The sequence below is a fragment of the Vulpes lagopus genome, chromosome 1 (genome assembly GCF_018345385.1).
Source record: "Vulpes lagopus strain Blue_001 chromosome 1, ASM1834538v1, whole genome shotgun sequence".
In the NCBI taxonomy this organism is placed as follows: Eukaryota; Metazoa; Chordata; class Mammalia; order Carnivora; family Canidae; genus Vulpes; species Vulpes lagopus.
In genome coordinates this window covers 45,389,622-45,417,429 of record NC_054824.1, presented here as the reverse complement: position 1 = coordinate 45,417,429, position 27,808 = coordinate 45,389,622, and the positions used below count along the sequence as shown (strand labels likewise).

Below are 27,808 nucleotides of genomic sequence, written 5' to 3'. Positions count from 1 at the left end.
CACACAAAAAATTAAACTCGAATCCAAGTGTATAATCATTACTTAAAGTTCTATTGTATTACAGAGAATAAGCTCAGACACTCAGCACTCTATATCAATTTCCATTTAAATTCTAAGGAAGATCCAAATAGAGTTCTTTCTTTCACTAATTTTAGAAATGTTTTCTTTACTATTTTTTTCTTTATATAAACCTTGGAATAGAAAAGGATGTTAAGTTAGTTTGTAGACCAATCTTTTTCAAAAATACAGTAGGCGACCTCTAAGAAAATAAAAAAGTAGATCAAAAGGTGGTGAAGCATTAGATACTCACGGATATTAAAGCAGTACTGTCTATTTCATGTTGTTCTTAAACATTCAATATTATTTTAGTGAAGCAATGGATTTAACCTTGTCTGATATGGACATCTATTAATGGCTTGTCTTCGGGAAGTTAGGCAATTGGCTTTAATCGGCAATATCCTTAAGACAATAGAGAGAGTCTATGCACCATCACTTCTTACGCATTCAAATGTGATGCCTAAAAACATTTATAATCTTTCAGCTTATCTCAGGAAAGGTAGATATGTTTAATCACTTTTTCAGTGGCTCAACTCCACAATCTTTATGAATTTTAACATCATATTTCAGAGCATTACCAGGACTACTTAAGGTAAGAATAAATGGGCCTTCAAGAATTATTGTACAGCAGTGGTTAATAACCAATAATATACCAGGGTTGCATCTGACATCTAGACAGACAATCTTATTTAACTGAGTGTGTTAAAATATCTCAGGAATGCCAAGGAGGATTCACTCTGAAGGAGAACAATGTGGCACCAACACTGAGGCACAATGCAAGAAAAGTTATAGAGAAATTTATCATAGTTGTTACTTCTTTTCTAGTCAAAAAGCTTTGGTAAAGTGGGTCAGAGTGAAAGCCAAATAAGTAAGTCAGGACAAGGTTGAAATGGAAAAAGGTGCTATGACAATACATAGAAGGAAGAAATGAAGACCATATCAAGAACTTAAGAAGGCTTCCCAGAGAGGTCAATTGATCTAAATTCTGAAGTACAGAGAAGATATTTCCAAACAGCAAAGGTTATCCCATGCTAAAGAAACAGCACGTAGAAAAGTGTGAAATATTTCCATTATTGGTATAGTTGGAAAATTTTAGGATTATAGAGAATGGATGTGGAAGTCAATATAAACTGTTATGGGATTAGAGTTGGAATATTTTTAAGTGCTAGCTTTTCAACAGATGATTTAACAGGTGTTGATAAGTCCCAATTTCTCTGTAGAGCTTCAGATTAAAGCCTTACATGCAGGTCTGCAACTCCTTGTGGATATCTTACAGGTACCTGGGCTCCTCCCCTCTCTTTCTCCCAAACCTCTTCTTTCTAGCTCTCCCATAGGGCCTAAAGTCAAATTAGAAACTTGACCATAATCCTTCTCACACCCTTTTCCTCAGGCCACACACATATGCCATACCAGGATCTATTCAATTCATCAGTATGTACCTCTAAACTAAGTCCTCTTTTTACTATCAACACTTCTTGCCTAGGTGACTGCAAAAACAATCCATTTGGCTTCCTTGCCTTCAGTCTTGATCCTGTCAATTTATTCACCACAATGCAATGAGAGTAATCATGTTAAAATGTGAACCGATCACATTACTCCCCTTAGCACATTCAGAGGCTCCCTGTTGCTCTCAGTACCAACTTTAATGTGATTACCACAGCTTTCAAAGCCATTGGCAAACTGGTTCTGCCTCCTGAGGAATCTCTCAGTTTTCAATTTGTTCTCTTGTGCTTTGTTCTACTTTCCCAGTTTATACTTCAATTCTTAACTTAGAATATGGTTCTTCTGGAAAATCTTGCCTGACACTCAAGTCCATTTTAGACATATATCTCATAAATTTATCCCCCTATACCTCATCAGAAGTCTAAGCTCATTATACAGTAAGAGCTTATTTATTTGTATACTTCCCCCACCTCAGAATCTAAACTGTAAGCTCAGGGATTTTATAAATTTCTTCCCTCCTCATTGTATCCCAGCGTTTTGAATAGTGATGACGTTCAGTGTTTGTGAAACAGGTGAACAAATGTGTAGGGTCTTGATCAGAAAGACCATTACATATTATGTTGGGAAGCCTGGACTTTATTCTGTAAGTCAATGCCTTTAACTATACATCAAGAAGTACTGAAATCCATAAGGTAAAGGGGTTTTCAAGAATATCAATATTCCTTAAAAATCAATGAATGTATCATTTAAATAGTTTAATTAATAATTAATAATTATGTGGCTTAAGATAAAACATAATATTTCAATGAAATTTTCTTAGCACTCTGCTACTGGAATAGGCAGATTATCTGTATTTGTTTACTCTTCTCAGCCTTTAATTGCACATTGAAGAAATTCTTAAGAAACTATGTTGTAGGTTTCAGCAGATTTTATGCTAAGTGAAATGATATCCTTACATATAAATGTTAAGGGCTTGAAAGTCACATTTTCTTTATAAGTAATAAGTAGATATTATATTCTACACATTGGCTTTCTTATGAGAGCAGCTAGCAAAGTCTTGTCTTATTTATTGTATTGTGATATGATGTTAGGGTTTTACGCCACTGCTGATGCCACAACCATCACTACAGATAATTTCACAGTCTTAAGTATTTCCTTAGGATTTCTGACCACTATGGTCTGCACTGAATGATCCCTCACATGACACCATGTATCCCAGAGGGATCACTGCAAAAGAGCTCAGAACCATCTGGGCTTCTTCCCAGTCTAAATGGAGTGGACATGAAGGCAACTTGTAAATTCAGGGGAGTAATCCCAAGGGGATGAGCTTTACCCAATAGGAGTAAAAGGCAGAGAAGGGGTCAGTGAGTACATTCATCTCTCTCCCCCAAAGACTGTTGTTATTATATTCTGTATGAGTCATTTGTAAGACATCTCACATGGCTGAGCTGTGACTATTATATATTTTGGTCCCATTCCCATTTATCCTCATTCTTCTCTGCTTCATTTCCCCTTTCCTCTCATTCTGTATACTATACTCAATGTAAACTTTTAATTCAGATTCTGTTCTCTAGGGAATCTGGTACAAGAAAGCCAGATTTTAGAAATTAGTGATTTACCACAGGAGGCCACTGTGCCTGTTTTCTCATTATTTAAAAAATATTATACTAAGCCATTATTTACAAAGATTTATGACATTTCACAGGTGTTAGTTTGGAAAACAGTCTTTGATGTCTGTATAGTTAAAATGTAGCAATACAGCAAAAAAGGCACATACTGTGTTCAGTCTCTATCACTATACCAGACACTCCAGTTTGCTCTTCTAGAGTCACTCTCAAGCTTGTTCTACTATGGTTTATGTACAGGAAACTGCCCCATCTGACTACATCGATGGGGCTTCTATGCTTTCTGGTTTTTTATTTATTTGGCCCAACAGGAAACCCTAGCTGGTGTTTGGAGGGAAGCAGGAGGTTAGGGTAATATTTATCCCTAGCAGAGGTCATGTCAAGCTGGCTGAACCCTTTGATTGAAGTCACTGCTCCCACATATCTTCCCTTTCCCTGTCCCTTTGGGCCCAGGGGTAGTAACAGCTTGTCAGTTCTTGCCTGGGGTTTCTATACTGTCTCTGTGGTTCCACCACACTCCACTAACCCCTGAGTTATTGCCACTTAGTAAATAAAGCCTGCTTGAATTGTTGTAATGTGTTGTGCTATTGTAACTGTTTAGATCCTGACTGAAACATCTGTCAATACACTGCCTTTGAAGAAGTGACCTTGCAGAACTGATTGGAGATATGAAAATGTATGAAAATATATATAGGGAGTAAAAAGAAACAGAGCTGGAGACTGTTAGATTTAAGGGGAAGCTAATGTGAATGATGACTTGACCAAGACAGAAAACAAAGAATAAAAAAGCTAGAGTAAAACTTGGAGACGATTACATGGAAAATCAAGCAGAAAGTATTTAGAAAGATAAAGGAATATGAAATGTTATGGAGAGATGGGAGGAACTGAGGTTTGAAACACATCCACTTATTTTTAGCATTTAAGCCATCACTGTTGACCATGATGACAGCAACTTCAATAGAGGTCATGGACTATATTGTGAGTAGGAGGTGTAGAAGTTAAGAGAAAAAGTGAGACCTACTCTTGCTAAACCCTAAAACTGAAAGGAAGAAAAAGGAGTTTCTGAAATGATTAGATGTTCAAATTCTCACTAGAAACTTTCTCAAGTGAAATGATGCCTATCCAGTCTATTATTATCATCTTTTTTCCTTCTGTCTAGTTTTATCTTTTTATTTTATTTTTAGTTAATATTTCTACTAAACAAATAAGAAAAATCCATTGTATATATGAGTTACTTAGCAAATTGTTTACTGAAGAAAATGAATATTATACCGTATTCCTTTTACCTGTGCCTTTTAAAAATTACTTATGACATTTTGATTTGTTTCTAATTGAATTAAATTAACAATTTATATAGTAAAGATAAGTTATTGCTGTTTTAATTCAACTGTTTCACCTCAAAGAACATTGTCTCATCTATTTTGAGTTAATTGTATCACTTTAATAGCCAAGTGTGAGAGTAAAAAGTAGTTTACATATGTTTGTATGTACATATGGTGGTAGTATCTAGACTACCACCATACTATGGTCTGAATGTTTGTTTTCCCCCAAAATTCACATGTTGAAATGCTAACCCCCAAAGTGGTAACATTAGGAAAAAGGGCCCTTGAGAGGTAATTAGGACATGAGGGTAGAGCCCTTAGTGCCTTTACCAAAGAGACCCAATAGAGTTCCCTAGCTCCTTCCATCATATGATGACACAGTTAAAAGACCGCCATCCTGAACCAAGAATTTTTCACTAACCAAACACCAAATCTGCCAGTTTCCTGATTGTGAACTTCCTAACCACCAGAATTATGAGAAATAAATGTCTGTTGCTCATAAGCTACCTGGTCTGTGGTAGTTTTTTGTAACAGCTGTATGGACTATGACAAGATTTTTACAGAAGACAATAGCATTTGAATCAGTATAATGAGTAAAGAAGATCTACCTTCACCAATGTAGCTGATGTCATCCAATCTTTTGAGGGCCCTAGTCAAACAAAAAGAGAAAAAGAGGGAATTCTCCTTCTTGAGCTGGCATATCCATCTTCTCCTCCTCTCAGACATTGGAGGTCCAGGTTCCTAGGTCTTCAGACTCCTGGACTTAAACCAGCAGCCCACTATTTCTCAGTCCTTGGGACATGAACTGAATTATACTATTGGTTTTCCTGGTTCTCCAGCTTGCTGACAGCAGGATTGTTCATATCTTATCATCCATAATAGCTTGAACCAATTTCCATAATATTCCTCCTTTTAGATATCATACATATATATATGTGTGTGTGTGTGTATATATGATATCTGTGTGTGTATGTATGTATGTGTGTGTGTGTTTGTGTGTGTGTATGTATATCTCCTATTGCATCTGTTTCTCTGGAGAACTCTAATATACATAGCAAGGATAGCTCATTCGCCTCCCACATAAACAGAAATTAATATTTTACACATTCTTATGTGTAACTATAAAGGATATTAATTCTATAGTGGATATTCTTTTAATTTTTATCATATCAAATTTTGAGGATCACTTACTATAAACAGCATAGTCCAAAAATAGCTATCGTGAATATAACCTTTATATTCTTAATCTAAAAGTTTACACACTTATCTACATACAGAATTTGAAATTATGCTTATTGTTATGTTAAATCCATGCAGTTTCTGCAAATAGATTTGTTGTTACAATCTTCCACTACAAATATTTAATTTGTCCTTCATAAATTTGGGATATACTGTGATTTAAACATTTCATGGCATTCGAAAACAAACAATTGAAAAGTGAAAATTAACTCATATTTAAATGTGTTTGCTTTTAGGACCTTTCTCATAAGACTGATTTCAGGCATAGAGCTAAGTATGTTCAACTCATTGGACACTTTGGTTCAGCCCAGTAGGGGCTCACAATGAACGGTTGTGTGGAAACCACTTATGCTGAGGAACTAGTGCTTGATATTTCATTTAAGGGGCTCCTGTGGATTTGGCTCCAATTTCCTTTCATCCCCACTAGTTCTCTTTCTATTGCTAAGGTGCAAAGGAAAAAAAAGACAAAGTAGCAGAAGAAAAGGGAAACCCTGCTTAACCGTACAAGCAGTTGCTGAGGTTCATCTGTCCTGTGGTCAAGTTATTAAGGAGCCTGCCTGTATGATGCCCATCTACAGAGACACACATAGACATCAACAGCAATAGTAGTAGTCAGATTTGCCATTTTGAACTACCAAGCATGAAGGACTTAAAGAGAGCTAGGGGACATAACCTCCCATTTATGAGCTGAACAATAAATGTTGCCTTTGATGCATGTGCCCAGTAGGGCCAAAGAGATCAAGATAATGAGAGCTATGCAAATAGCTACATTATGATGGGTAAGAAATAAATCTCTCTCAGCTGAAAATCCCAATTCTATTTCTCCCTCATTGGCTCTCCAGAACTTCAGTGTCATATCTTGTTGCTTATAGGTCATGTCGTTTTTGATATCTTGACAACTCTCAAAATCTACTCCCTTTCAAAGAAGTCCACTTTTTTCTTTTAGCGCTAACTCATGGTTTTCATTCATTCAAATTGAAAAACTTTGAAATATCTTTGGCTTGTCTTTTTCCTTATTTCTTTCTATATTGTTTATTCTTTGCCATTTAGATTTAAATCCCACTGAATTTATCTAGAATAATTTCACAACTGTTCTCACAACCTTTAGTTTTCTTTCTGACCAATATAACAGAGCTTAGTAAATTTAATTTTTATAACAGGTGAAGAACTACCTCTGCTTCAAACACTCAGTGAGTATTCTTAATTTCCTATAGAGAATAAAGTGTCATAAAGTTCAAATAGCCAGATGTTGCTTTTAAAAGCACAAAATTTGTGCAGCCTGAGTGGCTCAGCGGTTTAGCGCCTGCCTTTGGCCCAGGGCCTGATCCTGGAGACCTGGGATTAAGTCCCACGTCAGGCTCCCTGCATGGAGCCTCTTCTCCCTCTGCCTGTGTCTCTGCCTCTCTCTCTCTCTGTTTCTCATGAATAAATAAATAAAATATTTTTTTTTAAAGTACAAAATCTGATTTTGAATCTGAAATCGGGTTTTATGCCCACAGATTGCCTTGGCTTTACATTCTGACTTGTATTTTCTCATTTTTCATATATAGATAATACTATACATAAGTTATATTAAATGACGTAAAATATAAACATACCCAGAAAGGTAACTGACACCAAAACATTTTCTGTATTTTTCTCTGCTCTAAACAAAACATGTCTACTTTTCATGTTGTAACATGTCCCACATTCTGTCTCTGGGCTTTTGCTCTAGGGATCCAGTTTTAAGTAACAGTTTCCTCCTTATAAACTTCCATATGTCCATCCCTATTTTTCAAGATCTATCCATTCTCTGATGCTTTCAAAAATCCCAACCTGTGGGATGCCTGGGTGGCTCAGTGGTGGAGCATCTGCCTTCTGCTCAGGGCATGATCCTGGAGTCCTGGGATCAAGTCCCACATCGGGCTCCCTGCATGAAGCTTGCTTCTCTCTCTGCATCTCTCACGAATAACTAAATAAAATCTTTTTTAAAAAATCTCAACCTACAGAATTTTCTACCTACTTAATTTGATTAAGTAGTTATAATTAAGTTGTTGATGATTGCTTTCTAGCCGGGTTATTTCTCTTTTATGTATATAAATGGTAACTCCCTTTTTATTCCTTTTTATCTATTTATTCTTACTCTTCTTCAAAGGTCTGCTTGGCCTCAATTTCCAAGCTATTCTGAATCCTTTCTTCTGTCACTATGGTGCATGTCATAGGATTGTAATTATCCTTTTGTGTCTATTTCTCTCTCTAAACTATAAATACAAAGGCAAGTCCCATAACTTAAGTATCTTTGTATTGCCAGCCTCTACCAAAGTATATGCACTATTAGATTGACAGTACATTTTGGTTAACTGGATAGAATTAGGTATACCATGTCCTTTCTCCAATTCTCAAGAAGTCGCCTGTACTTCACTACCTGGTGTAATTCCTACCCAGGAATATTCACACTCCTGGCCTGCAATTAATGGTATGGACAATGATGATGATGATGATGATGATGATAATGACAACAAAAGTGATCACTATTCCAATTTTACATTATGGCTACAGGTTTCTAAGATTTTACTTAATTCTTGGTAACCAGAAAGATTCTGATTCTGTCATGTCAAAGGAATCAAGGGAAATTTTTAAATTCTGTGTCATTTTTCTTTTCTTTTTTTTTTTTTAATTCACGAGAGACACACACAGAGAAGCAGAGACATAGGCAGAGGGAGAAGCAGGCTCCCCACAAGGAGCCTGATGTGGACTCAATACCAGAACCCCAGGATCATGACCTAAGGGAAGGTAGATGTTCAACCACTGAGCCACCCAGGTGCCCTCTGTGTCATTTTTCAAATGTCTTCTTACCCTTTTCAAATTGGTGCTAAATTTTGACATGACCTCTGTACCACAGGAAGCCCACTGGTATTCTTAGGCTGCAGAATGACATGAGAGCTTAAGGAGCTATAATTAGTTCTTCCTTCCTTCCATCAATCTACTTCACTGTTCTCTCAACATCAAGAATTAGATTCAAATGTTATTTTTGAGTGTAAGAAAGAATTTAACAGTATGAAGATACAATATAAAATAGGCTGCCCATTTCAAATTTCTAATTTTCAGGTGGTACACGTCAATTTGTTGTAAGGAATACTCACTGTGTGGCAAAATCTAGTGTAAATCTCCTGTAAATCTCCCCTAGTAAGCTTCAGAGAGCTAAAGCAGCTGGAGAGTGAATCCCCTAGGCTGGCCTAATGAGAATGACACCAAAATCAATTGATTGCTAATTGGAGAGGAAATATGTCACAGAAATTTCCACGTTGTTTAATGCAAATACAAAAAGGGCCTGTGTTTTACCATGCTAACTTAGAGGATAAGGTGGATACATGAAAGCAAACACAAGGAAAAAAAAAATGTGACTCCTGAATACAAGTTATATAATTTAAAGACAAAGCAGATCCTAAAAGCAACATTATGCCACATGGGATAATTCAAGCATTGTCCTTTTCTAAGTCAGCACAATTTTCACACAAAGGAAAAATAGTCTAATAGCATTTACCTCAAGATATTAAATCACTGCATTAGAGTGTATAGAGATCAACTTACAAAGCAGTGAAAAAATGTCACAGTAAGTCTAGGCTGCTCACATTCTGGAATATTTTTTAATATAAAGTTCATTGTAGTTAGCTATTTATGAGAATAAGCTTCTAGACATTTGCTTATACAATCACCCCCCATATGACACCCCCACAAACACCTAACATAATATCCAACACACTGCCATGGCAATATACCCTATAGGTAATTTTTTCAGCCCAATATCTGTGGAATTCAGTTAGATCAATACTCTGAGTCATTTGAACCAGACTTTTTATGCTTATATGGCAATAGCATTTTATGTAATACATTAAAGCAATCCTTCCGGGTGCTCATCTACTGAGTACAGAGTTCCTATTTTCCGTAGCTATTAGAAGTTATCCGGAGAATACTCCTATTTCTTTCTCAGGCCCTAAAATATCTAGGCGAGCCATCCATGGCAGATTTCTCTTCATTTAAAGAGATGCTCTTCCAGGTGTATTTGGGAAGCAAATATTATAACCAGAAATTATAAAAGCTAAGTCTGAGATAGCAATTTTACTGTTGTATAATTAATTGCTCAACCAACAACTCCCACTGCTTGTTCCTGTTCCCAGCCCTACTGTATTTGAAATAAAGTTATGATCAAGATGACCTTAATGTTTCCCTCAGCTAGACTAAATTTAAACTGGCTTCCTCACTATAGGGCTCTGACCTCCCTTTCTTTAGGGTATGTCTTTTAGAAAGCTTTCTACTGTAAATTCTTTTTCTGTTTCTGTCCCTTTGGGATGTAAATCTCAGCCTCTAAACCAGTTTTACAAACCAAGATTGTCTTCCTCAAGGGCCTAAAAGCCTTTTGTAATGTAATTATCAATGAAGTTGGTGCCCATTTCCCAGTCTCACCAGGAGGTTAGAAGTCTAATCCAGATACCTGCCAGTGCCAAATAGCAAACAGATATCGAATTACACTGACTAACCTATCCATTAACATCCTCTACTACTTTTCCACTAGCTCACTCCAGACCTTAAACTTGTGTGTGTTCTGTCTCGGCAGAGTGGAGTTCAATCACTCTCCTCTATTGCAATAGTCCTGAATAAATTCTTCCTTGCCTGTTTAACTCTGCCTGATGAAAAAAATTTTTGATAGAGCAGTTCCCTCTTTTACAGAAACAGATTAATATTTCTTCCCTCTATGGTTATTTCATCAAAATCAAAACACATGTTTCTAGAAGCATTTCAATATTTTATCTCCTTGATGTGCCTATTAAAGAGACTATATGTTTTCTCTTAACACTCTGTTTTTTTTCCCTTAAGTAACAGAAGCCATTATATTATATTGGGAACATCCAGCCATCTAAAGTAAAGACTGTATTTCTCAGCTGCCCTTGACTGAAGCATTCCAATGTGACTGAGTTCTGGCTAATGCTTAATAAGAACAAAGATGTAAAATGCTGGAAGGTGTTCTTTAATGGAGGGAGATTCTGTTTATTGCTTTTACCTTGTTCCTGCTGGAAGGAAGCTAGGATTGCTGGAGTTCAACTTATCTGAAAAGCTTGAGGTGGAAGCACCAGGCTGAGGATGGCAGACTGTAAGGAGCCTGGATCCAGGGCGATGATGATGTTGTTGTTGCACCAGCCAGGTACTACTTATATTATTTACAGGTGAAACAGACTTCAATCTTTTTTTAGCCACATAGTTTTGTTAGTTTTATATGTCATTCCCAGGTCAATTTAATTCTAACTGGTATTGGTGTCCTTCCTAGTTCTCCATCTATATTACAGAATCTTCTTTGGTAACCACAAACTTTGAATACTTAGGCTCTTAAATTTCTCCACTTATTTTCCCTTTATTTACTCAAGTTTCTGTACAACTATTAGCAATATCTTACCAGTTATTTTCAGATAGGCCTTCCATACTACTTAAGGTTATGCCTAGAAATTGTATGTTTTTTGTTCTGTAGTCAAATAGATCATCTTTGCTAGAATATCCTTTAATTAATTGGAAATAATATATAAAATTATATTGTTGTTTTGGTATATCACCATTAAAATGATTTTTCTACTAATTCTGGTAGATTTCAGGTTTATATTTAAGACTTAGAAACTAAGGGATCCCTGGATAGCACAGCAGTTTAGCACCTGCCTTCGGCTCAGGGCATGATCCTGAAGTCCCAGGATCAAGTCCCACATAAGGCTCCCTGCATGGAGCCTGCTTCTCCCTCTGCCTATGTCTCTGCTTCTCTCTCTCTCTGTGTCTCTCATGAATAAATAAATAAAATCTCAAAAAAAAAAAAGACTTAGAAACTAAATAATAAAAACTATGTTGTATTTATTTTACCACCTGACTCTTATTCATGTTTGTCTTATTTCACTGTCTTATTGTATTGTTTTATTTCAAAGTGCTTCCACAACAGTGGTAAATGGTAATTGAAGTAGAATTTTTCTTCTTATTGTCACTAGTACTTTTTTGGTCTTATTAGCATGTTATCAATGACTATAACATTTTTTTTACTTAAAATATGGTCTTGATCATTATGGAGTCTTCCATTCCTGTTTTCTATGAGGTTTAATAAAAAGGACGTTAGTGATATAAACTGTATTATTTTCATATCTATTAAGATGATTCTGCCTGTTATAATTTTCTTTTGGGGACTATTGGTGATATATATACATATTTAACATCACCTAATATGAGGTTATTCATGATTACCTACATAGATCTCATTTAAGTGAGATGAAATTTTTAATGTAATTCTGACTTTGATTTTCTAAACTTTACATAAGATTTTTACATTTATTTCAAAAATTTTATTTTTCATTACACCATTTCTCCCTACACAGTAAAACAGTTTAACTGCTTTCCCTACCACCAACCTGACACCCACACACAGGACTCATTTCATTTCCTAGTATTTGTAAACATTATCTGAGCGTTGGAATCCTAAACATTTATTCATCTACTTTTATACTATGTAAATTCATTTTCAGATTATATTTGTCACTTCCATCCATTTTAATAATATTTACAGTATATTTTATGTTTAAATGATTCAACATTAGCATATCCCCCACCCCACTTTTTTATTTTTTAGGGGTGAGAGAGGCAGAGGGAGACTTTTAATTCTTAACACATCTTAATAGATGTTTCACAAGATCTATTGAGCGTGACATGGGGCTCAATTTCATAACCCTGAGATCATGATCTGGGCCAAAATCAAGTGTCAGGCATTTAATCAACTGAACTACCCAGGAGCCCCCTACCTTGTCTTTTATTTAAATCTTAATTTATTTGGTTTTCTTTTGACATTTAATGTTGAAGAGAAAAATTCTAAGGCAGAAACTATTTTTGTTATTTTGAAGGTAAACTCATTTTGTTTTGTTTTGTTTCCTACCTGGGTTTTTACAGTATTCTAAACCTATCCTTTCAATATGGACAATTTTTCTAAGATTTACCTAGTATGATTCTTTTTTAAACTTTGCCAGAATCTGGAACGATCTGCTTACACAAGTTTTTTTTTTTTTTTTTTTTTTTTTTTTCCCCAGCACCAAAAGGTTTTCCTTTAAAGTCTTGATTTTTCAGAAAAACGGTCCTAAGAGCATGATTTCTGGAGTTGGAATGTCTTGGTTTAAATTCTAGTTTGACAATTTATAAGTTCTTCAGCATAGGGAAACATTCATGAGCTCTCTTTTCCTCAGTTTTATTTTTTATTTTTTTATGTTTTTAAGGAGAGGGGGTAAGGGGGTGGACAGAGGAAGAGGGGGAGAGAGAATCTTAAACAGACTCCATGCATTAGGCATGTCTTGCCTCAGTTCTGTATCAGTAAAGTGATGATAGGAAATGTACTATAAACATCATGGGATTGTTTTGAAGATTAAAAAGTTCATCTGCACTGTATTAAAGAAGAAACTGGCATGGGGTAATTGCTCAGTAAGTGGTAAATGTTATAATCACCTCATTATAATTTCCTTTCCTTTTCAATCGGGAGACACTTCTAAAGATTCTTCTCTACTGATTTGATTTTCTCAAGTCACTAACTTTCTTCAGTAGATTCAATGTGTATTTTACTTAAAACTCTGCAATTTCAGTTTTATTGCAATCCTTTCTGATCTCACCTATATTCCTTTTCATCTCAGCTTGTTGACTCTACATCTCATCTTCTTGCCCTTTTAAGCCAACTTTTCTTTCCTACGACATTATTGTCCTATTTCAGAATTTTCTGAATTTGATTTAATATGACATTTCCCTTGGATCCTAAAGTTTTAGAAGTACTCTTCCCTTTTCAAGGTGATATTTGTTTTCTCTTGCTTTTTAATATTTTTTTCACAAGCTCTATATTATTATTGTTTTTAATTTATCAATATTCATCCCACAATAAAGAAAACCATGCCTATATCCAGTATTTGCTAATCAATAGGATAAGCAATTTTCTTTGTCTCTGACCATTGCCCATGGATATGTTGGTTTGAAAAACAGTCCTTTATTAAGTGTAGGTCGAGAAGGTAGTGTGATTCCTAAAGGAAGTAGCTTAAAACAGGATCTAAAAACTATTATGATTTTGCGGCTCTATGAAGAATGAGAGGGCATCTTTTCTGAATAAAGAAGGACATTGTAAAGACTACAATTTCAGATATGCACTACTGTCTTTCTATTCTTGTCTTTAACAGGTGCTTTAATTTGGAGAACTATCTACCATGATAGGTTATATCCTTACATTCTACATCTACATACTGACATATTGCACATGTAATGTTAAAGCTTTATATTGAATGGAAAATTCAGTACTATAATGAGTTCAAAAATCAGTGCCTATATGGTAATGGGAAGGCTGCCTAGTTTTCAGGTTCAAAGGGAATCTTTCAACCCTGAATAGTTAAGAGTGAATTATTAGTTAGCTAATGCCATGCCACAAACCACTTATCTTAGGCAGTCTTATCTTACACCCAGGTTCATTTAGGCTACCATAGATAGCTACTGCTTTATTTGTTAGATTCAAACAATCTAGTATGGTCCCAAATGGGACAACTCATTTTTGTTCCATGTGTTCTTTCATTGTCTAGTAGGCAGGCCAGTGCTTGTTTACATCATGGTCACTGGTTACAGGACATTCAAGAGAGCAGTGAAAGAGTGTAAAATCTCTTGAGGCTTAGGATTAGAACTGGTGTCATGTTACTTCTGCCACATAATATTGGCAAAAGCAAGTCACAAGGACCACTCAGATTCAAAGGTGGAAAAGTAGATACTACTTCTTGATGGGAGGAGCTGTTAAGTCATATGGTCAAGGGCATGGATACAGGGAGAGATTGTAAGTTAAGGAAATTAATTTTATAATCAATCAGTCACAGTGGAAAAGCCAAGAAATATTTTCTAACATTTTATTGTGGAAAACAAAATTTAATTTCACAATTTTCTCAGTCCACTTTTGTCATTTCTAGAATATTTTTTTCTCTCAAAATTTAAGGTACAGAGTATTGGTGTTGTATTTAGTTTTTCTTTAATATCTTGGAAAATTTAATAGAATGGCTTATGTCAGAGATTGATAACCACGTCATGTAAGATAATAAAAATGCCAATATGAGTTTTAATACTTAATTCTTCCCACATATGGATGCTTTTCTGTAGAAGTTCCAGTTTTTCACAACACATTGAAAGCTGGGAAAAGAAGATCAACATATATTGATAAAACAGCTAATATATTCTAGTTCAACCATGGGTATATATAACCTGATCACACCTGGTCTTAAATATCTAGAGCCATATGAAGTGTTCTTGACCTGATGCTGAAATATCTTGATTTTGAACTGAGCTCTTGGGCTTCTCCTGGACCTGAACCTAAAATCTCCATGACTTCTAGACACTTAGAAAATAATTTCTAGAACATGGTATAGTCTTATCTGCTTTGACAAACTTTTTTGACCAGTCAGTGACCAAAAATTGAGAATAGAAAAATCAAGGAAAATTTGCCAAGAATATATTTTAGAATTACAAAATTAAAAAAAAAAAAAGTACATTGGAGTTAGTCATATCTGAGTACTTCTGATTGCCTGTGTGCATTCTGGTAAGTTAATTAACATCTCTGACAATGAATTCCACATTTGACAATGTTCTAAGAATTAATGAAATTTATACATAAAGTACTTAGAATAATGTCTGGATCATAGTAGGTATTCACCAACAATAACTCTGCTTATTCTAAGTACTGCCTTCATTGAGACTTCTTAGAGTAAGCACAATTAAATACTTATAAAATTATGATAATACCTTACCCCTAGTTTTTTTTTCCCCACGTTCCCTGTTACTTGGTTTAATCACTCAGTCAAACAGTTACGAGTGGGGATAGTTATCCAAATACTCGTATCAGTAGAAGCCCTCTCAAAATGAGTAATGAATAATTAGTAGATAAAGGAAACAGATTTTTAATTTTTGAGGAACACCTTGCAATAATATATTCTCTCTGATTCCCTTTAAATGTATTGAAATACTTTAAAATAACGTGTCCCAGGCTCTCCAAATATGTGCATATTTTTAGCAATGATACCCATTGTGGGATATGTAGCTTAAAGTTTTAACAGAAGTAGTAGTACTATTTTCCTTTGTAAATAGTAGTAGATAGATGCTACAGTAAGAGTTTTTACTTGATTAAGCTCATTTGATTCTCAAAAATAAAAACTAAAGTAAGCAGAGCGGAAGTCATACTTATTTTTAAGATGAAGCACTAGAGTTTCAGAAGTTAATGTGCACTGCATGACCTTGGGCAACATCGTCAAGCTGTCTCCCTGATTCAATCCTGTGCCCCTTTGCTCTACCCCACTTTTTCCACTTAGAAGCAGCTAATTTATCACTGGATCTGAAAATGTGGGGACAGGCACTGTGTTGCTCTCTTCTCTGCATTTTGAGAATCCAGCACAGAGGAGTCTAATAAAAGAATGTTAAGTAAAACAAGGATGTGATACTGCATACTTTTGTAAGAACCACAAATATGTCTAATTTTCAAACGTTTATAAATTAAAGAGAATCAAGAGGGAACAAAGAGTTACAAAGAGTAAATAAAACACTAAGGAATTCAATCAGCTTTCATTATTTCAGTTTCTGATTTTACCTCTCCAAATTGTAAGTTCATAAACACCCAAATATTTAGTTAATTCACTATTGAATATTTTTTTTTAAAATTAAAATATAATTGAGCTCTAGCCTGGCTTAAGGTAACACGTAAGCAATGGCATCTTAAGTTTGGGTGAGATGTTAGTGAAATAGTCCAGTTGAAAATTGCAACAGTAAAGACTCCTTAGCTTAAAACAAACAAATACACACAACTAAGTAATGTTTTACCAGTCAGCAAAAGTGTAACAAAAATTGTATTCCTCAGGGTGGAACTGTCTTCAGTTCAGTGAGTTTACAGTTCCATTATTACAAAGCACTTTTTAAAGAGTGTTATTGAGTTGATGCTGATTTAAGATCTTATATCCCAATTTTCGCTTAAAAAATAAAAGGCAAGTCAGTTGAGGACAAAATCTGATGAAATGTCACAGTGACGCTTCACTTACACGGAGGTTAGATTTATGGCAACCTCACTCATCCGGAACACAGCTGTAATCACGGCATTAGTGAGCCAGGCCTCTGTGGAGTCACATCTGTCAGAGGAGTCACCCATATCAGTGTAGGGCACACGGGCTAACCTGAAGTTCTTAACCAGGCATTGGGGTGTTCAGTAAAACTCTACCAGATTGGACTGAGCAAAAAAGGCTGACAGCAGCAAAATAAGTTAAAAGTACTGTAAAGATAAAACGATAGTAAACAGTGGCCACCAAGGCTATCACTAAAATGCTTGATGTTTGCAAGAAAATGTTTGCTAATGGGCTGTGGATTCTGGGTAAGAAAACAAAGGAAAATCAAAATGGTCGCACTTTTCATACTTTTATTATTCATTCTTCAAAATTATTATAACATGCTCTTGAAACTGCTAAAAAATGAGGTGCTGTTTATTTATGTAGCACCTTTAATTTTTGAAGAACCTAAGGATATTTAGTCAAATAAAGGCTTCCTGTATGTTCTCATGAAATTTATTTATTCTATCTTTTATGTTTTGAGGGGAAATGTTGCATGATATCAGCACTGCAGTGCAACATTCAGTGAGTTTTGAAATACTCTATTATAATGCAGCTAGTTGTCATATATGGAAAATAAAGATGTCTTCCTCATACACCAAAATCTGATCCTGACATAAAAAGTACCCTGTGGCTCAATGCCTCTTATTCTTGTTCTGTTATCTCTTTCCCTTCATACCAACTTCTGTCACCCCTATTTCTTCACTTCTCTTCCCATCCGTGTGTTTTGTCCACCACGGCTATGTTCTCTTCCATCATCCTTGATTGCTGTCTCTCTAACAACTATAATTTAGCTCTATTCTTTCCTCTTAGCATCCTCACTAGATGTGCCCTTACAGTAAAATAACCTCCAATGAAATTAAAGACTTTAATGTAAGAACTACAATAAAACCATGATGGCATAGAAAGACTATATGGACATTAAAAAAAAAAAAAACATCTTGGAAGAAAGAAAATCTTCTTAAAACCATCATTAAACCAGAAGCCAAAGGTCAAGAATTAATAAATTTGATTAAATAAAAACTTTAATTTCCATTTCCAATATATATGACAAAAAGAATCAATATAAACAGACCAATACTACAATAGAAAAATAACCAAAGGTCAGAACACAGTGAAACAGAAGAAGTATGAATATCTTACAAACATGAGAAATTGCACATTCTTACTCATAGTTTAATATTTGCAGCTCTGCCATGTGACTGGCAAGATTTAAAAAAACTGATTAATTTGAAAAACTGGTGCTGAAGACTTCAAGAATCTTAATGTCATGCTAGTGGTGGGGGAAATTCAACTGGTACCCTCTCTGGAATTTAATTAATCGTTAATATTGAATTTGTATTTAAAAGCACATATCTAGTGAGAAGAGTTCGCGCTTCTATCAAGGTAGGAAGACGGGGAAAAAGAAATAAAGACACAAAAGGCCTCCGAGGGGGAGGGGCCCCGCGAGGAGCCGGGCTGAGGCCGGGGCGAGTGTCCCCAGGACAGGAGAGCCCCGTCCCGGAGGAGCAGGAGCTGCACCGACCTTCCCCGCCGAAAGGGGCTCCCGGGGAATTGGAGCAGGATCCCCAGAAAGGCGGGGACGCCCTCGGGCTCCCTGGGGCAGTAACAGAGGAACCGCACCCCGGGGAGATGCGCCGAGCTCCCTAAGGGCTGCAGCGCTCGGCGGGACCCGGAGCAGCTCGGAGGGGCTCGGGCGGCGGCTCCGCGGAGGGGGCTGCGGGGCTCCGGGAACAGCTCGGAGGGGCTCGGGCGGCGGCTCCGCGGAGGGGGCTGCGCGGCTCCGGGAACAGCTCAGCGGCGGCGGCTCGGGCGGAGGAAGAAGCTCCGCGCGGAGGGGGCTGCGCGGCTCCGGGAACAGCTCGGAGGGGCTCGGGCGGCGGCTCCGCGGAGGGGGCTGCGCGGCTCCGGGAACAGCTCAGCGGCGGCGGCTCGCGCAGAGGAAGAAGCTCCGCGCGGAGGGGGCTGCGCGGCTCCGGGAACAGCTCGGAGAGGCTCGGGCGGCGGCTCCGCGGAGGGGGCTGCACCGCCGGGAGCGCGAATCCAACAGCGCAGGCCCCGGAGCACAGGGCGCCGGGACACAGCCCAGAATCCGGCCTCCCCCGGGACAGGCAGAGGCCGGGAGGGCCCAGGACAGCAAGGACGCTCCTGCCTGGAACTGAGCAGATCAGCGGCCCCGCCCCGGAGCCCCCAGGCCCTGCAGAAGGAGAGCCCCGGAGCTACTGCGGGGGCTGGATCCAGGGTCCCAGAGCTGCCCCCGCCACTGTGGCTTCCTCCCGGGGCCTCACGGGGTGAACAACACCCACTGAGCCCTGCACCAGGCAGGGGCAGAGCAGCTCCCCCAAGTGCTCACACCTGAGAATCAGCACAGCAGGCCCCTCCCCCAGAAGACCAGAGAGACGGACCAGTTCCAAGGGAAGTCAAGGGACTTAAACTACACAGAATCGGAAGATACTCCCCCGTGGTTTTTTTTTGTTTTTTGTTTTTTTGTTTTTGTTTTTGTTTTTTTTTGTTTTGTTTTGTTTTGTGCTTTTTTTTTTCTCTCTTTCTTCTTGATTTCTGATTGCTTCCCCCACCCCCCCTTTTTTCTTTTTTCTCCTTTCTTTCTTTTTCTTTCTTTTTCTTCTCTTTTTCCCCTATTTTTTTCTTCTTTCTCTTTTTTCTTTTTCTCTTTTCTTTCCTTCTCTCTCTTTTTCTCCTTTTCCCAATACAACTTGTTTTTGGCCACTCTGCACTGAGCAAAATGACTAGAAGGAAAACCCCTCAAAAAAAAGAATCAGAAACAGCCCACTCTCCCACAGAGTTACAAAATATGGATTACAATTCAATGTCAGAAAGCCAATTCAGAAGCACTATTTTACAGCTACTGGTGGCTCTAGAAAAAACCATAAAGGACTCAAGAGACTTCATGACTGCAGAATTTAGATCTAATCAGGCAGAAATTAAAAATCAATTAAATGAGATGCAATCCAAGCTAGAAGTCCTAACGACGAGGCTTGACGAGGTGGAAGAACGAGTGAGTGACATAGAAGACAAGTTGATGGCAAAGAGGGAAACTGAGGAAAAAAGAGACAGGCAATTAAAAGACCATGAGGATAGATTAAGGGAAATAAATGATAGCCTGAGGAAGAAAAACCTACGTTTAATTGGGGTTCCCGAGGGCGCGGAAAGGGACAGAGGGCCAGAATATGTATTTGAACAAATCCTAGCTGAAAACTTTCCGAATCTGGGAAGGGAAACAGGCATTCAGATCCAGGAAATAGAAAGATCCCCCCCTAAAATCAACAAAAACCGTTCAACACCTCGACATTTAATAGTGAAGCTTGCAAATTCCAAAGATAAGGAGAAGATCCTTAAAGCAGCAAGAGAAAAAAAGTCCCTGACTTTTATGGGGAGGAATATTAGGGTAACAGCAGACCTCTCCACAGAGACCTGGCAGGCCAGAAAGGGCTGGCAGGATATATTCAGGGTCCTAAATGAGAAGAACATGCAACCAAGAATACTTTACCCCGCAAGGCTTTCATTCAAAATGGAAGGAGAGATAAAGAGCTTCCAAGACAGGCAGGAACTGAAAGAATATGTAACCTCCAAACCAGCTCTGCAAGAAATTTTAAGGGGGACTCTTAAAATTCCCCTTTAAGAAGAAGTTCAGTGGAACAATCCACAAAAACAAGGACTGAATAGATATGATGACACTAAACTCATATCTATCAATAGTAACTCTGAATGTGAACGGGCTTAATGACCCCATCAAAAGGCGCAGGGTTTCAGACTGGATAAAAAAGCAGGACCCATCTATTTGCTGTCTACAAGAGACTCATTTTAGACAGAAGGACACCTACAACCTGAAAATAAAAGGTTGGAGAACCATTTACCATTCAAATGGTCCTCAAAAGAAAGCAGGGGTTGCCATCCTTATATCAGATAAATTAAAATTTACCCCGAAGACTATAGTGAGAGATGAAGAGGGACACTATCTCATACTCAAAGGATCTATCCAACAAGAGGACTTAACACTCCTCAATATATATGCCCCGAATGTGGGAGCTGCCAAATATTTAAACCAATTAATAACCAAACTCAAGAAATACCTTGATAATAATACACTTATACTTGGTGACTTCAATCTAGCTCTTTCTACCCTGGATAGGTCTTCTAAGCACAATATCTCCAAAGAAACGAGAGCTTTAAATGATACACTGGACCAGATGGATTTCACAGATATCTACAGAACTTTACATCCAAACTCAACTGAATACACATTCTTCTCAAGTGCACATGGAACTTTCTCCAGAATAGACCACATACTGGGTCACAAATCGGGTCTGAACCGATACCAAAAGATCGGGATAGTCCCCTGTATATTCTCAGACCATAATGCCTTGAAATTAGAACTTAATCACAACAAGAAATATGGAAGGACCACAAACACGTGGAGGTTAAGGACCATCCTGCTAAAAGATGAAAAGGTCAACCAGGAAATTAAGGAAGAATTAAAAAGATTCATGGAAACTAATGAAAATGAAGATACAACCGTTCAAAATCTTTGGGATGCAGCAAAAGCAGTCCTGAGGGGGAAATACATCGCAATACAAGCATACATTCAAAAACTGGAAAGATCTCAAATTCAAAAGCTCACCTTACACATAAAGGAACTAGAGAAAAAGCAACAAATAGACCCCACCCCCAGCAGAAGAAGAGAGTTAATTAAAATTCGAGCAGAACTCAATGATATCGAGACCAAAAGAACTGTGGAACAGATCAACAGAACCAGGAGTTGGTTCTTTGAAAGAATTAATAAGATAGATAAACCATTAGCCAACCTTATTAAAAAGAAGAGAGAGAAGACTCAAATTAATAAAATCATGAATGAGAAAGGGGACATCACTACCAACACCAAGGAAATACAAACGATTTTAAAAACATATTATGAACAGCTGTATGCCAATAAATTAGGAAATCTAGAAGAAATGGACGCATTCCTGGAAAGCCACAAACTACCAAAACTGGAGCAGGAAGAAATAGAAAACCTGAACAGGCCAATAACCAGGGAGGAAATTGAAGCAGTCATCAAAAACCTCCCAAGACACAAGAGTCCAGGGCCAGATGGCTTCCCAGGGGAATTCTATCAAACGTTTAAAGAAGAAATCATACCTATTCTACTAAAGCTGTTTGGAAAGATAGAAAGAGATGGAGTACTTCCAAATTCGTTCTATGAGGCCAGCATCACCTTAATTCCGAAACCAGACAAAGACCCCACCAAAAAGGAGAATTACAGACCAATATCCCTGATGAACATGGATGCAAAAATTCTCAACAAGATACTAGCCAATAGGATCCAACAACACATTAAGAAAATTATTCACCATGACCAAGTAGGATTTATCCCTGGGACACAAGGCTGGTTCAACACTCGTAAAACCATCAATGTGATTCATCATATCAGCAAGAGAAAAACCAAGAACCATATGATACTCTCATTAGATGCAGAGAAAGCATTTGACAAAATACAGCATCCATTCCTGATCAAAACACTTCAGAGTGTTGGGATAGAGGGAACTTTCCTCGACATCTTAAAAGCCATCTACGAAAAGCCCACAGCAAATATCATTCTCAATGGGGAAGCACTGGGAGCCTTTCCCCTAAGATCAGGAACAAGACAGGGATGTCCACTCTCACCACTGCTGTTCAACATAGTTCTGGAAGTCCTCGCCTCAGCAATCAGACAACAAAAAGACATTAAAGGCATTCAAATTGGCAAAGAAGAAGTCAAACTCTCCCTCTTCGCCGATGACATGATACTCTACATAGAAAACCCAAAAGCCTCCACCCCCAGATTGCTAGAACTCATACAGCAATTTGGTAGCGTGGCAGGATACAAAATCAATGCCCAGAAATCAATGGCATTTCTATACACTAACAATGAGACTGAAGAAAGAGAAATTAAGGAGTCAATCCCATTTACAATTGCACCCAAAAGCATAAGATACCTAGGAATAAACCTAACCAAAGAGGTAAAAGATCTATACCCTAAAAACTATAGAACACTTCTGAAAGAAATTGAGGAAGACACAAAGAGATGGAAAAATATTCCATGCTCATGGATTGGCAGAATTAATATTGTAAAAATGTCAATGTTACCCAGGGCAATTTATACGTTTAATGCAATCCCTATCAAAATACCATGGACTTTCTTCAGAGAGTTAGAACAAATTATTTTTAGATTTGTGTGGAATCAGAAAAGACCCCGAATAGCCAGGGGAATTTTAAAAAAGAAAACCTTAGCTGGGGGCATCACAATGCCAGATTTCAGGTTGTATTACAAAGCTGTGGTCATCAAGACAGTGTGGTACTGGCACAAAAACAGACACATAGATCAATGGAACAGAATAGAGAACCCAGAAGTGGACCCTGGAATGTATGGTCATCTAATATTCGATAAAGGAGGAAAGACTATCCATTGGAAGAAAGACAGTCTCTTCAATAAATGGTGCTGGGAAAATTGGACATCCACATGCAGAAGAATGAAACTGGACCACTCTCTTTCACCATACACAAAGATAAACTCAAAATGGATGAGAGATCTAAATGTGAGACAAGATTCCATCAAAATCCTAGAGGAGAACACAGGCAACACCCTTTTTGAACTTGGCCACAGTAACTTCTTGCAAGATACATCCACGAAGGCAAAAGAAACAAAAGCAAAAATGAACTATTGGGACTTCATCAAGATAAGAAGCTTTTGCACAGCAAAGGATACAGTCAACAAAACTAAAAGACAACCTACAGAATGGGAGAAGATATTTGCAAATGACATATCAGATAAAGGGCTAGTTTCCAAAATCTATAAAGAACTTATTAAACTCAACACCAAAGAAACAAACAACCCAATCATGAAATGGGCAAAAGACATGAAGAGAAATCTCACAGAGGAAGACATGGACATGGCCAACATGCACATGAGAAAATGCTCTGCATCACTTGCCATCAGGGAAATACAAATCAAAACCACAATGAGATACCACCTCACACCAGTGAGAATGGGGAAAATTAACAAGGCAGGAAACAACAAATGTTGGAGAGGATGCGGAGAAAAGGGAACCCTCTTACACTGTTGGTGGGAATGTGAACTGGTGCAGCCACTCTGGAAAACTGTGTGGAGGTTCCTCAAAGAGTTAAAAATAGACCTGCCCTACGACCCAGCAATTGCACTGTTGGGGATTTACCCCAAAGATTCAGATGCAATGAAACGTCGGGACACCTGCACCCCGATGTTTCTATCAGCAATGGCCACAATAGCCAAACTGTGGAAGGAGCCTCGGTGTCCATCGAAAGATGAATGGATAAAGAAGATGTGGTTTATGTATACAATGGAATATTACTCAGCAATTAGAAACGACAAATACCCACCATTTGCTTCAACGTGGATGGAACTGGAGGGTATTATGCTGAGTGAAATAAGTCAATCGGAGAAGGACAAACAGTGTATGTTCTCATTCATTTGGGGAATATGAATAATAGTGAAAGGGAATATAAAGGAAGGGAAAAGAAATGTTGGGAAATATCAGGAAGGGAGACAGAACATAAAGACTCCTAACTCTGGGAAACGAACTAGGGGTGGTGGAAGGGGAGGAGGGCGGGTGTTGGAGGGGAATGGGTGACGGGCACTGAGGTGGACACTTGACGGGATGAGCACTGGGTGTTTTTCTGTATGTTGGTAAATTAAACACCAATAAAAAAAAAATAAATAAATAAAAAAAAAAAATAAAAAAAAAAAGAAAAATAAAAGCACATATCTTTCCACTTTTAGGAGTTTGTCCTAGAGATACACTTGCACTTACAAACAAATATATAGTGGGTGATTTTTTTTTTTTTTTTTTTTTTAAGAGAAGAGAGAAAGAACGATTGGAGGCAGGGACAGAGTGAGAAGGGGGGAGGGGCAAAGGGAGAAAGAGAGAATTTTAAATAGGCTTCACACCCAGTGTGCAGCCCAATATGGGGCTCAATCTCACCACCCTGAGATCATGACTGAGCCAAAATCAAGAGTTGGACACTTAACTAACTGAGCCATCCCTATATAAGTGGGTAATATTTTAATTCCAGCATTATTTTTCCCAGCAGAAAAACAACCAACCAACAAATCCATCATCATTTGAACTTAAATATATTACGGAATATTCATAAAATGAAATGTTACATGGCTATTAAAAAGATAGAAGTAGATCTCTATATGCTGATATGAAAAAGTCTTTGGTAACTATTATTAAATGATAACATCAAAGAACAGTATATTAATCATGTGTTTTATTTTCTGTACCTTATGATACTTGACATTTAAGAATGTTTCCGACTAGAGAGACACTGTGCCTTCTGAGGCTAGCAAATTTTTAGGAATAACAGAGTCAGACATGCATTTGATATGCAAACTAATCAATGAAGAGACATACTGTTCCACCTGGCCTGCGTACCCCAGGGTGGCAGTATTCCTCCACCTTAATCCTTCCTAGGGCCAAGTGCCAGGCAACTAGAGATCATCTTTAGAGATCAAAACCCGTAGAAATTAGTCAAACTCACCAATCCTAAACAATTTATCCTGCCCTCCCTGGCCTTTCCTGGGACAATCTCAGTAAAGGTAGTGACTTGGGTGTTCCCCCATGTCTGCTTTCTGCTTCCTGACCAAAACTCTGGTGTTCCTCTTATGACCTGGAGTGAGGAGCCATGACTCTCATTTCTAGGGAAACCATGGGTAATATTAAACTTTTCTTTCAATGGCAGTGACCTCTCTGTGGACTTAGTCACCTTTTATATTTTTATAAGATTTTATTTATTTATTCATGAGACACACAGAGAGAGAGAGAGAGAGAGAGAGAGAGACAAAGAGAGAGAGAGACAGGAAGAGGGAGAAGAAGGCTCCACGCAGGGAGCCTGACATGGGACTCGATCCCAGGACTCCAGGATCACGGCCTGGGCTGAAGGCGGCACTAAACCGCTGATCCACCTGGGCTGCCCTGGTCACCTTTATAAATTAAAACCTAGCACAAAATAGAATAATGTGTAAAGTATGCTCTTATTTATGGAAAAAATGAGTATATATATATGATGGACAGATGGACAGCTTCAGGAAGGGTATGAGACAGAATTTTGGAGAATGAAAGTAGAAAACTGGGGTGGGGCAAAGAATGCTCTTACTAAGTGATATTTTGGAGAATTTAAATTTTTTATATGTATTGCTTTCCTAATGGTAAAAGAACAATATAAAGATGACTCTGATTGCTATGTGGGGAACACACTGGAGAAGGTGGAATAGAAGAGTGAGATCAGTTAGGAAAATTAATAGTGCTCCCAGTGGTGATGACCGTATAGTAGACAAGGAAGAAAATTATAAGTAGGAAATGGATAGGCTAGTATAGAATTAGTATAGAACACATAGCACTTGATAGAATTTTGGTGACAAGGAAGAAAGGAATTGAGAATTGCTGAGAGTTCTAAGCCAACCAACTGAAAAAACTGGAGTGCTACTCACAAAAATGGGGAAAATGTGAGGGGGCAATGTTATAGGAGATACTTAGACAATTCTACTTAAAGGCCGAGGAGTTTGCATTTGGAGATGTGCCAGGGTTTAATTTTTTCTCTCCGGGAAAGAATGAATTGATAAATGCTCTCCATTGCCTCTAACATGGGATACTATAGTCATGTCAGCTCTTTCGAGAAGATAATTTAGATCTGATTTAGAAAAAGAGAAAAGAGAACATTCTACAATATTCATATATCTTCTTCTGGCTGAAAAAATATATACAGTTTTTAGAATGTGATATTTCTATTAGAGTAGTGGTAATTTTTTTAATGCTTTAAAAGAGAAAAAAATGTTCTAATTGATTTTCTCCCAGTTTTATTGAGGTATGACTGACATACAAAAATTATATATATTTAAACTGTAAAACATGATGTTTTGATATATGTATTTATTGCGTTTAATTGTCTTTCACCATTGTTACTCAGCTAGGCTATGAAAGGGCAATGGGATCATGGGCAGAAACAGTTTCTTTTTGAAGCAAGTACTAGCTCATTCCAGAGCTTGACCAAGGAAACCTCTCTACTTTCCTTATCTAAGAAGGAATGAACTCACATTATAAGGGCCAATTGAATTCAAAGAATATACTGTAAGAGTTGTTATTTCATAGAATAAAACAGAAGTAGAAAGTAAAGGGAAAATTCTAGCCTAGATTGATTCATATTATTTCACTACCCTAAAGCAGCAGATTGAGGTATTATATTACTTGTAATAACTGATAAAGAACATAGTTGTGTATCCACATGCAATATATATTCAACTTTTAGAGGACAATAATAAAATGGCAAGCCCACTAGTGACTTAATAAACAGAATATCTGCAGCAATAAGTTTCCTTTGTGCTTTCCCTCAGTCCCAGTCCCCTGTCTTATATCCCTCCACAAAGTATTCCCTATCCTGAATTTCTCCTAACTTTCCCTTACATTTCTCCATTTATGTTTTTTTTTTTCCATTTATGTTTTGACCCTAACTTAAAGAACATCATGCTTAGTTTTATCTTTTTTTAAAAATAAGTGAATACTGTGCTATTCATTTGTGGCTTGCTTATTTTCAATCAATAACATTTTTAGGATTCACCCACACTTATATGTTTACCTCTCATTCACACAGCTCTACCACTCTAGAATATTGTTATAGAATATATTAATATTATTTTTCTTTAGTAGTGTTAACAAAAATTTGGGTGGTTTCAGTTGTTTCAGAGTTAGGAACAATGACCTTAGGAACTTTCTTATATGCGTTTCTTGGTGGTTATATACAAGAGAAAAGGTGGAATTTCTAGGTCTAGAATTTGCATGTATCCAACTTGGTTCAATAAGTAGGTTCTACATTTCTACCAGTAGTACATGAGCTACTGTTATTCTTTATCCTTATCAATACTTGTTACTATTAAATTCTAGAAATTTTTGCC

The 27,808-nt window shown here is 37.4% G+C and overlaps 1 protein-coding gene across 1 annotated transcript in view; it reads right to left on the bottom strand.

Annotated features, from left to right (window-relative positions):
* The window catches only part of EYS (eyes shut homolog), a 1,534,343-nt gene that overhangs the window by 438,332 nt on the left and 1,068,203 nt on the right, over positions 1 to 27,808 (bottom strand). The gene's annotated exons all lie outside the window — the stretch shown is intronic.